The sequence below is a fragment of the Crocuta crocuta genome, unplaced genomic scaffold, assembly GCF_008692635.1.
Source record: "Crocuta crocuta isolate KB4526 unplaced genomic scaffold, BGI_CrCroc_1.0 scaffold170, whole genome shotgun sequence".
In the NCBI taxonomy this organism is placed as follows: Eukaryota; Metazoa; Chordata; class Mammalia; order Carnivora; family Hyaenidae; genus Crocuta; species Crocuta crocuta.
Window position 1 is genome coordinate 9,134,708 of NW_027527853.1, and position 12,504 is coordinate 9,147,211.

Sequence of the window (12,504 nt, forward strand, 5' to 3'; positions counted from 1 at the left end):
AGAGATCCAGGAGTATATAGGGGCAAATTACAGAGGTCAGGGGTTTGATTGAAATACCTCAGTACAAAGGAAAAAGAGTAAGAGAAAAAGAAAAGAATGAGGGAGGGTGGAAAGGAAGGAGGAGGAAGGAAAAATGAGTAAATGAAGCAAGCTGGTAAAATCTAAACTGCTGAATCTGGATAATGAGAATATGGGGGTACATTATCCTATTCTCTTTACTTTTCAGTGTGTTTGAAAATGCCTGATGATGGTTATACTTAACATGGTATCAGCACATGAATATATAGTCAGAGCAATGAAGCAAACAAGAAAGTCTTGGAATAACTCCAAATACATATGGCAGATTAGTATACGAATAAAGGTGATATTTCGAACCAGTGAACAAAAGGTCATTGTTTAATACGTGGTGTCAGGCAAATGAGTGGCCCTCTGGAAAAAAAAATAATAAAATTGGCATCCTACCAGATAAATCAAATACATTTGAAAAACAAAACCTATTAGAGGAACGCAGAGAGAATTTCTTTATAGTTTCACAGTACGAAAGTTTTTGTTAGTCTGAAAATTACTGATAGGCAACATTTTTGACCTACAGAAATTTTAATTTCACAGGTTCAAACATAATATGTACATTACTGAGTACATATATTTTTTTAGATTCTGTGTGGTAAAAATCATAACAAAATGAAAATACAATAAATTGAAGATTTGCAACTCATACTCCAAGTGTCAGTTTCCCTAATATATAGAAAGCTTCTATGAATCAAATAAGAAAAATACTATTGGCCCAACATGGATACCATGTTAATAATTCAAACATCAGTTCCTGAAAAAGAGAATTCAGGTGAATCTTATACATTTGAAAATATGCTCAATCTCATTCATTTCTCAGTGAGAGAAATGCTAACATTGCAACTAGATACTGCTTCTCACCTATCAGATTGGCAAAGATAAGGGCGTGGAGAAACAGGTGTTTACGTACATCTCCAACAGAAGTTAAATTACTGTGGCTGTGGAAGACAGTTTAGCAAAATCTATCAAAGTTACAAATGCACCTCCATTTCATCCTGCTCTTCTCTATTCCGAGGGATTTATCCTACAAATATGCTCACACTTGGAGCAAAGTGATATGCAGGAGAGGATGCTTGGTGAAGTACTGCTTAAAAAAGCAGAGTGGACACCATCTGAATGGCCACTTTTCAGGGCTGCTGTGTGTCCACTAGTGGAACCACACAGATGTTAAAAACAGCAAGGCCCCTCTATGCATGCTGAGATGGGGCTCCAAGATGCACTGTGAAGCAAAAGAAACAGAACGAGGCACATGGCATGATGGGCTGATGCCGTGAACATAGCCAGAAACGATGCGTTGGGCTTGCGTATGGATCAGAAATGCTGGCAGGAGACTTGAAACAGATAACAAGGACTCTACCTGTGGGAGCTGGCAGAGATGGAAGGAGACATGCTCCACATGGGCCCTTTTTACTTTTTAAAAAATGTTTATTTATTTAAATAACTAAATAGAGAGAGGGAAAGAGAGAATCCCAAGCAGGCTCCACACTCACGAAACGTGAGATCATGACCTGAACAGAAATCAAGAGTCAGATGCTCAACCAACTGAGCCACCCAGGCACCCCAGGACCCCTTTTACTTTGTGAATGTTAGTGAAATAAATACAACATCAAACTTTGTAAATTGAGGAGACAGAAGGGTAGCCCGATGAGGAGGCTGAGCAGGAATCCCAGGGAAAGAAAAAGTGGGGGAGAGGGAAAGGGTGGAAAAGAAGGTGAGGGACCCAGCAGGTCAGGGACCCAGAGCGACCTTTCCAGAGTCCCCCCACACACACACAGCCACACACAGGCCGTTTTTCTCTCTCTCTCTCTTTCTCCCTCCCTCTGTCTCTCTCTGCTTCTATATTCAATGTGATTACACCCCCCACTGGGCTCTCTCCTGGGCAGGCGCAGGGCTGAGGACACAGCTGGGTGGCAGGTCGGCTGCCCTCTGTGGGAGCCATCCACATGTGCACGTGGCTAAGCTGCAGAGGAGGCATGAGAGTCTAGCAGAACCACAAGTCCACCGGCCCACCCCAGAGTGACACGTCATCGTTGGCCCACAGTCACCACCTGCCACAGACTGTGTCCTCTGGCTTTCTGTGGCTTCCTGGACAGGGTGACACATGTCCATCTCAGGGCCTGGGCCCAGCTGTTCCATCTCGAAGGAGCCCCCTGCCTCTAGATGGCCCCAGGGCTCAAGCCCTCCCTTCCAGTGAGGCTGCCCTAATCACTCTTCTAAACGGAAGCCCCCATACTCCCTCCCACCTCCCCCAATTACCTCCCAACTATCTGTTCTGTTCAGTTCCTACCTGTTTCTGGATTCTGTCTGCACTCCCAGAACCTGGATGGAGCCTGGCACGCTGGTTCTCCACATGCCCTCAGGATGGGATGATGGTCAGACATCTCCCCACATTCTTTTGGTTTGACATTGGCTTTCCCCAAGTCCCTCTCAGGCAAGGGGTGAAGGGCAGGCAGCACCTCAACGCAGGACTTTCACATGGCTCCACAGGTCACGTGATGTGGTGAGGAGGGCTGGGGCGGGGCTCTTAGCCCCTTGGAGCCTTGCTGCTACACAGGTGACAAATTCCACACCCACCTTGAGCCCACTTGTGTCCAGTCGCCTTTCCACATCCACCTTGCCTCATGGCACCCAGGACCTGTGCTCATCTAAGCCTCAGTCCCCACCTCTGTCCTATTTGGCCTACAGACCCATTAAGCACCAGTGTCCTATGAAGCAATGTTCTTCTGCCAAGGCCTCCTCACCTGCCTTGCCCTGGCCGCGAATGCACAGGGCACTGGGCAGGGACAGGCTCCCAACCCCAGCACACCCTCCTCGTCTAAAGCAGGCCTGGGACACATACATTATCATTCTCCGATGCGAGCCCTGGTGTCTGTTGGATGAGGCTGTAATGTATTATTTTTTTCCCTGCCTGTTTGCAGGCAGAAGTCTTCTTCACTGGGTTCTCCTGGGCGACTCAGGGACCTTGCTCTGGCCATCCCTGTGGGCCTGGAGAATGCTGTGCCCCCTTGGGACTGACAGACTCATGAGGCCACAGCCTGCTCTCCTCCCATGGTCCAGGGCCTGGCAAACCGGGCAGCCAGCATTCCTGGCCAAGGCACATGACTGCAGCCTGATGAGGGTGGTGGGCTCGGGCCAGGACACAAGGGCCTCCAACATCACAGCTATAGAGCCTCCGGAATTCCCCGTAGAGCCTCAGGGAGCACTCGCGATCCTAGGTGAAAGCTGCATCCCTTACAGGGAAGCTCAGAGCTGCCAGGCATGTGCCAGAGACAGGTGGGCATGCGTGCATGGAAGCACTCTCACAGATACCTGCCTGACCCTGAGCTACCCAGGGCCCTGGGCTCTGGAAACCCCTTGCTAAAAGATGGGGTAATTGAGATGCAATTCAGTTTAATTCAACCCAGCATCACCTAAGTAGGTGGGCATGGGGATATCTAATCCTGCAGTGAGAGCTTCATGGATGGGGGCACCCACTGCTGGCATTGCCAAGTAGGCCTGCCCTGGCAGGAGGCCTGAGGAGAAGGGCAGGGTGGAGACATCCTCCTGGGAGGGTGGCAGAGGGGTGAGGTCAGGGCTCAGACAGGGCTCTGCCTCATCCTCATGGCCAACCTGGCGCCTGGTGCCCTCAGCTCCTCAGGGAGCTCCCCACCCACGAACCCCACTGCTACATGTGTGGATGCCATAAGCAGTTTGGGCAGGCCAAGCGATTCAGATGGCAGGGAGCCGCAGAGGGCCCCGGCCGGTGTGGAGCGGGCTGCCAAGCTAGCAAGGCAACTGGACCAGTACCTCATGGGCCAGGCCCACACCCATCCTTGTGCCTGCCACACCCACACTGGCCCTCACTGTCTACCCACTTGCTCAGCCTCTCCACAGCCCCCTCCAGTCTGTCCTATGTGCTGCCACCCCTGAGTTGGGCTGTGAGAAGCCTGGAAGGGCTCCTGGGCCCTCCTGCTGCAGGACATGCCTGAGTGGGGACCCCAGGGTGTGGACTAGCTCCAGGCAGGACAGCTGGGAGTGGGCAGTAAGGCCCCACACTCCCAGGCCAGGGGCCCTCACCCTACACTATCCTCACCGGCCTGTGGCCAGGTCCCTCTCTCAAGTCTGAGGGGCTCTGGACAGCCCTCAGTCTCAGGTTCTCCCATCCCCGGCCAGCTCAGCCTTTTGCCATCAGGCCCAGGACTGACAACCAGGCTGACTGACGGTCAGTCCTTCCCTGGACAAAGTGACAGAGATCCTCCATGCACCAGCACAGTGCTCAGTCCTGGGGCCCAGCAGTGAGCAGCACAGAGCAGAAGACTCAGACACGTGTGGATACACCCCAGCAGGATGAGGCCTCATGGCAAGGTGGCCAGTGCTCTGAGAGAGCCAGGCCACAGGACGCCACAGGCAAAAGCACACCAGACCCAAGGTTGCATCTTGAGCCCCCCCCGCCCTCCAGGGACCAGCGGGGTTTGTGGGAAGAGCAGTCTGGCCTGGAAGTGGAAATGGTGCCACCTGGGTGGTGCTTCTGGGGCCCACCCAGATTGCCAGGCCGTCCAATCAGCCTGGGGCACCTGTCTCCCAGGGCTCCCAGCATGCTGCACAGCCCGTATCTGCAACCCTCTCCAGAGGGTACAAATCTGGTGCAGTCTACACTCCGGAGGTCCCCCACAGGGGTAGGCTAAGGCGAGACTCTGCCTGAAATGGCACCTGTGCCTGGCCTCCTCCCCTCTCCTGCCCTGCTTGTTCACCTCCTTAGAGGTGTCTCTCAAGGGCATACCCTCTACACCCCTTGCATCCAAATCCCTGTCTCAGGCTCTACATCTGGGGCAACTGAGCTAAGCCGAGCCCTTCCAAGGCATGGATGACATGAGTGGAAGCAGGCAAAGCACTTAGAAGAGCGCCCAGCACGCAGGACACACTCAGAAGCTAACCACTGCTATTACAAGTGCCTGGCTGTCCACAGCCCAGAGGAAGAGCATCCCAGTGGCCCCAGAAAGTAGCAAAGCTTCCTGCTAGGAGCCCTGTCCAAGCTGAGACCTGAGGTGTGTGCATTCTGGGGAGCATGGGGCAGGACGTGGTCACAATCAAAGGCAGGAAAGGCGGCAAGGGCCAGCTCGGGGACTGGCCACCAAGAGAGGTATCCAGAGGCACAGAATAATGAAAGGAAGCACCGAGGAAGCACATTACCCACTCTCTAAAGTGTTTCTTGGCACAGAGGAAAGACCTGGGTTCAAATTCTGCCTCTGCCCTTCTCTCCAGACAGGAAGGTCATCAACAAAACTGGTATAATAATGCCAGCATCAAAAAAAAAGAAAAGAAAAAAAAAACTAGGACATTAAATTAAGTCACTTGTTAGTGAAACACACAGCAGAGCCCTTGGGACAGAGAGCTGGTCAAGGACCCCTTCCTGGTGCTTGCATGTGAATGTGTGTACACATACACACACATGTACATACACACATGTGCACACACATGCACGCACACACACAGAGCCCAAGCACGTGCCCTGCATACCAAGGTCTGAGCACAGACACTCTGGCCCCCACCACGCTGCCTCCTCTTCTTTCCTCTCTCCACCCATGACCTTGGGCCATTTCTCACACTAGCACTTCCTTTTCCTCCCTTAATAGTGCCCCATCACCTCACAAAACAGCAGCTCTTCAAAATCTCAGCCCAACCACACACCTGCCTGGCATCCTCCCCTCCTGGGATGTGACAGGCAGTGACCTGGAGCTGCACCTTGGTGGCCACCCTGGCCAGAGGGCACACCTTAAAACCCCTGGTCTCTGCAAGATCACAGGCAAAGCAGCTCCCCTGGCCCCAGCCTGGCCTGAGTGCAAGGAGAAGCGGGGAGATTTCGCACCGCCCTCAGGCACCCCTGCAGTTCGCAGGAGGCCTGGCCACCAGCTCCCTGCCTCCAAACCCTCTCGAAGGCAGGCCTGCTTCCCATCCCCGGGGCCAAGGACGAGGCACCTGTGTGGACTTCTCAAAGACCGTGGGCTCTCCAGAGTGACACATTTGCAGTGCCACTATGGCTGTCCCACAAGTATCCCTCATTATATTTTTATCATTGAATTTCATTATCAGCTAATTTGTATTATTATTTCCTCTTGGATCCCCTGTGTGTTTATACATGTACTTTACATTTCCCAACTATTAGACTTTGTAGAGTTGTTTTGTTATGAATTTCTATTATAACTGCATTGTAAGAAGAAAACAAGGTCTGAATCACAGTGTTATTTGGATATTCCTTGAGGTGTTTTTATGGGCAATTTGCAGATAGTTGACCTTGTGGTTCTTCAAGTACCTGTGATCACGTCAGCCCTGCATCGCTGGGGGCGTGGTCCGGGTGGTGACGCACCATTGTGGGTGGCTCCCCTTCTAGGCCCCGCCCCCACGCGTAGCCCCACCCTCGACCCCCTGACACACACATTCTTGCAAGGGATCTGGCGGCCCTGGCCTTTCCCAGAGCAGCAGCTTGAACTCTGGCCAACCCTGCCCACTGTCGGTCCCTCCTCCTAAATCCTTGAGAAACCTCACTTTACTGACCCAGCAGTGAGGGACCCGGGGACTAGGTGCTCCCAGGTCACCCCCACTAGCGATCTCTCACAGGAACATTCACAGAAACGCTCACCTTCCTCACCTTCGTGGAGGTGAGCTGGGCTCTCAGGCCAGAGGAGGGAGGGGCGTAGGTAATAGGAGGCCCCTTCATGTGGCGGTGCCCTGCAGGAAGGGCCCTAGCTGTCCGGGGTAGAGGGTGGAAATGACATGGCCTCTCCCAGGGGCAGTCCTGATTTTCTGCTCCAGGCCTCATCTGCCTAGCAGGGGCCACCCACTACTAATTCCAACAATAATAAAATGAATAACTGACAGCCTCCTGCCTGCTGTGAGTGATTAAATCACAAAAGCTGCGGAGGCTCCTCTAGGGACTCCATGAGCTCCTTCTATGTGAGCTTCCAAACTCCATCTAATCCTAACCCCCAAGCTGGTTCACGGGCCAGCCTCCCCCCTGCATCCCTCTCCCTCAGCTCTGCAGGACCCACCCTCCCCAGTCACCACAGCCAGGGCTGCGAAGCTCCAGGCTGTCACCCAGTGCTGCATGTCATCACCTCATTTAATCAAGACTACAGCCTTAGAGGAGGACCCAAAACCCAAATGTGCACCGTTCACAGTGGGAAGGGGTTTGGACACAGAATCAGTCTTCAGGAAGTCCTAGGCAGGAAAAGTTTGGGCTTCTGAGCCTGGGTTTCTACAGCAACAAAACCGGGATCCTCACCCCAGAAAGTGTCCGGTGCTGGGGCTGGCACATCCCCCCACACCCCAAGTCAGAAGCCTCTCTGGGTCTGCCCCAGTGATCCAGCTGTGGCTGGGATTCAGGCCACACCCAGATAGAGTCCAGACACTTGATGAAATTCACACGGGAAGGGTCTGAGTACCAGAGGCCCAGAGAGCTCCACAGGTAGAGGGTCCAGGGAGGGGTCCACGCAGTTCAGGCAGCCTTGGTGGAGGGTGGGGAAACTGGTTCCGCTAATAAACCCATCAGAACAGGCACACCCTCTCCCAGCCCCCTCAGCTTCTGGGTGAGCCAGCCTCCTCCACCAAAGCTACTCTTTGTTAACAGTGTTGCCATGGCAACCGGATCCAGGGAGAACTCTCTCTTCAAGGTAGAGTCTGAGGGAGACACTTGGAGAAACGGAAGTGGTGGTGACAACAAGGCAGAGGCCTGGCCTCCCAGCCCTACCCCCACTGCTCCTTCCTGCACCAGTCTGGCTCCCCAGAGACCACCCCTTGTCTGTCCCAGAGCTTTGGGTCTGCTCCCCTCTCCTCTACCTCAGGGGGGACAGCAACATGGTGCAGGCTGGGTCCCCCATGCACATGTGCTCAGACACATCAGTGTGTCCCTGCCGCATCACACACAGCGGCTCACAGGCTTTCACACATATCCCGGGAAGGCTTGCTGAGGCCACCAGCCCAGCCACCATCTCAGAGCTAGGGGGCCAGCTGGAGACAACAGGCCAAGGGTACACTTGACTCCAAGAGATCACCAATGAACAATTACATAGGGCAGCGTGCTGCAGAGGCCGAAGGCACCCCGCACAGCACACCCAGGCAGAGGGCACCCCCAAGGAAGGCTGGAGCAGGGAGTCCTACTTGGGAACAGAAGGTTCAGAGCATGTTTACAAAGAGAACATGAAAAGGTCACCTGGCTGTGGTGTAGGGACAGAGCCCGCTGCGGCTGTCCAGGGCGGAGTGGGGCAGCCCGACCTGTGGAGGCAGCGGTGGGCAGGGGTAAAGGGTGGAAGAGAGGCCTGGGGTGGGTGGTGCAGACTGGCGGACCACTCCATCAATGTGAGGGCGGACCTGGCAGAGGCGAGAGGGAGGCCCTGGACATCCCGCCGGCTCAGATGGGGAGCCTGGGACAGGTGAGGTTCAGGGGCACGATGACAATGCTCATCTGAGAGGGGTCCAGCAGGCACGGGCTGGAACGCTGACAGAACCCGGCTGGGCTGATGTGAGTTAGAATGGGGTCGGCACCAAGGAGCAAACAGAAGGGTATAGGTCTGGGTCTGAGGAACAGGACTGGTGAGTGGCCCCAGGAGAGGAAGGGAAGCCTGCAGAGAGGTCTGCGGGGCGCCAGCGCGCATGGAGGCAGGCCCAGGCGTGGGCTTGCAGAGCCCAGGGGGCAAATGCCTGGGAGCAGGGGCAATGGACACCCGCAGGGCCGGAGATGTCCACAGGCACCTGAAGATCATTTCTCAGAGCTGAGAGGGCGCGCCAGATTGCAGTAGGCTGGGAGTGAGTGGGAGGTGAGGATGTGGCGTGAGCAAGCAGAGAACATGGCTTCAGAGCCAGCCTACTCGCAGGGGAGGAGAGAAGGGGGAAAATAGCTGGAGGGGGAGACGGCAGAGAGCAGTTTGTCGTATTTAAGCTGGAAGAAGCTTTATGAAAGTAACATCACCTTGGACGCCATCACCTGTCAACTAGGGCAGCAGCACCTCCCCTGTGAGGAAGTGATACAAGAGCTAGACAAATGGAACGAAGTGCGCCCCCTCCCACCCCCCACCCCCTCCCCAGCACCTAATGCCTTGCCCTCTGGGCTGGCTTCTTGCCTCAGGGGGCTCACAGTGTGTGGCCCCTAGGTGAAATGAGGTGTTCTCTGAAGAGTCAGGGAGACTCAATGAGGCCCAGATCCAAGTCTCTCCTTGAGCTGGTGCTTGCCCACTGCTCCCTGAACTCACCCTGCAGGACAGAGAACCCCACAGCTGCTCAGAAGGGCCATGGCAGGCTTTGAGCTCCCACTGCCACCCACCACCCAAGGCAGCACAGCCCGCAGCCTGTCCCCCCAGACCCAGCATTCGTGTTCATGGGAGGAGGGGTAGAGGCTCTTTTCTCCTGTGCTACGTCCACGTCCCGGCATCACTGCATGGACCCTGAGGAGCTGCCCTACCAAACAAGTGAGGTGGGGAGAAACTTGCCCAGGCATGATGACTGGGGGTCACCCTGAACCACACTCCGAGGCACCTATGTGGTTCTTAGGAAACACTTTCTGCAGACGAGAGCATTCAGACACCCGAGGCCATCTGACCGTACCCCCTCAGGCAGGGTCAGCGACAGGCAGCAATCACACCGCCACCCCCTTGGCAGGTATCCGTGTGGATGCGAACACTCATACTGTTGACTAGACATTGCCACAAGCCCCTCTGAAGCCCACCCCCAGAGGTGAGATCCCAGGACCCTCCACTCCCCAGGATGAGCCCTGCTCCTCTGTCCCTCGCAGGCTCTGAACAGGCCAGGACATACCGGGGCTTTCCCTTCTGTGGTTCCCGCCATGTCACTGCCAGGCTGATGTTTGCTGACCTTCCAAACCTTGCTCCAAGACTGTCAGATTGGGACTTCCCATGTCCCCAGTGTAGAGACATTCTGAATGGATCCATAGCCCACTCTGTGCCAGGCCAGGCATCCCCTACATTCACTCTCTGCCACATAAACACACAGCCACACAGCCCCAGGGTCTGTGCCCAGAACGAGGTGAGAAGGGCATATACTCTGAGGAGAGGGCTGGGCATCCTCCCCAGATCCCTGCAGGTCAGGGGGCCCTGACATGTGACCAGTGGGTGCCACAGGCCCTCCCCCCATGGCCACGGGCCTGGCAGCTTCCCCGCCTGATGTCCCTTCAGCACCCCCTGATGATGGCCCCCCCTTCCTTCTACCCTACTCCCTCCTCAGATTCTGTCTGGAAGACAAGTTGCTAAGTAAACACTCATCCACAGGAGGGAGGTGGGCAAGCGAGGGCAAAGGAACCGAGAGGCAGTCTGGAGTGGGTGGGAGTTACAGGCGGCAGATTTCTGCTCAACATTTGGAAGCTCTGAGAGAAAAACAGCCAGAGCGGACCAGGGCTGAAGCAGATGGCCTCAGGAGGGAAAGAGGGAGGGAGGGGGAGTCCCAGCAGGGGGCAGCCGGGGCGAGCACTCTGGACTGGGAACGACACTGTTATGACCAATGACCACCTGGGCAGGCCCTGATCCGCATCCCCAGCCCTCTCTCCCACTATGGCCCTGGGATCTGCCTCCAGCAGGCCCTGATGGGGAGGCCCAGAGCCCCTCTTCTAGGGTTGGGTCATGCAGAGATGTCTACACCAGCCTATGCGAGTGCTCCCATTTCTGAAGACAGTGGTTAGGCTTCAAACTGCACCGCCCCCCCAGCCCTGCACCTTCACTTGGCCTATTTGACAAATTTGGCTTCTGTGAAACATCTGGCTTGAGAACTGGGTTCTGTGGTTAAAAACCAACGATCAGTCAAAGCTATTCCAATACTGCCCATTCAGCCCATCATTCTGCAGATGTACAGGTGTACTCGGCGGCTCTCAGGCCATATCTGAGCATCTCAGCCCCCAACTATTCTCCTCTGGAGGACCCATCAGACAGACTAGTGGTCCAGTCTAAGGGGGCTGCTTGTGCTGAAATGCCCTCCCCACTCAGCCAGGCCCCCCAGCCACTGGCCTCACTCAGGACGGCCCAGCACTAAGGCTGGTGGTGCCGGCATTTCTCCCTCCTCCTCCTCTGCCTGCGGTTGCTAAGTTACACCAAAAAACCCTCTGCTCTGTGTGAACTGTTCCATTTCCACAATTTGCCAGGTGGAAGGGAGCCATCAGGCTGGCAGTTCAAGGATGCCTCCCAGAGAAAAACAAACTTGCTGGCTGGTTTTCAGGCCCCCATGGAATACCTGAGGACACCTGCTTGCGCTCCCAAACCCAGGAGCCATGTGCAAGAGTACAAGGCTGCCCTGCGAGGGTGTCACCATGTGGGTCTCTACTGCTCACTCTCTTTTCAGGGGCAGGGCCTGTGGCTTCTGCTGCCACCTCCCACCCAGCCATGACCACCCAGAGTTTGGTCACTATGACCCATGTCCCTAACAACAAATAAAAGCTAGAGGAGCCCAGAACCCACCCACATGCCCTGAGCCAAGGCCCTCCACCTCCTCCCACTTTGGATCCCCTCCTCCTATTCTGGGCTGGGGTCCTGAAGTTCCAATGCAAAGTGTCCCTGGATGTCAGGGGGGAAATACCCCTAAAAATCATTGAAGCCATTTACAGGTGGGGAAACTGAGTCCCTGAGTGGACTGTAGCCTGTCCACAGTTCAGAAGTCAAGGCCTCCCAACTCCCTAGTTCTCTGCTCACAACAGGAGCTGCTGCTTTGCACTCTAGGCCTCCTATTGGGGAGGGAAGGGCCTGGACCCAAGCCTAGGCTGCGCTGGGTAAGATTGTGTCCAGAGGGAGATGGAGGACCCCTGAGGGGCAGAGCAGACCACTGCCTCTTTAAAGTTCCCCTGCATGCCAACCTGACCCTATATGTCCTGGGCTCCTAGGGCAGGTGGCCATCTGGGCCCTGCTCTCGCTCTAGAGGGTGGGAGGAGAATGATAGCAGTGGGGGGGTGAAAACGAGATGGGGCTCACAGCTCCAGCCCCGGTCGAGGGTGCCCCGGACACCACCGCATCTCAGCCCCCAGGTGGCTCCCAAGAGGCAGGCGACCTCCCTGTAAATATACCCACCAGCTCCAGCGCTCAGAAGCAGCTAGAGATGCAGGGGGCAAGGGCCTGCTGCATGCCCTCCCCAGACAGTAGGAGACCCCTCCCCCTCACACACACACACACACACACACACACACACACACACANAGAACCAGCTGCACCTTGCCCCAGGCCGGTGCTGGGGCAAAGAGAGCACGGTCCTTGAAATGACCCTTGCCCACGGTGCAGAGAGGGGCATCGCGCCCCGGTCGTCTCCCTTCAAATGCTGAGCTTACGCCCCAATTCCTCGCCAAACAGCAAGAGCGTGAGATGCCACCGCGGGGCCCAGAATACAGACAAGCAAATGGAAACTTCCAACTGCGCAGCCCCGAGCTCCTCAGATTTCCCAGCCCCCTCCCCCACGCCAGGCCCGGGGCAGCGGACC

General features: G+C 55.4%; 1 protein-coding gene across 1 annotated transcript in view; it reads right to left on the reverse strand.

Annotated features, from left to right (window-relative positions):
• Positions 1–12,504, reverse strand: part of RASGEF1A (RasGEF domain family member 1A) — an 84,726-nt gene that overhangs the window by 71,726 nt on the left and 496 nt on the right. The gene's annotated exons all lie outside the window — the stretch shown is intronic.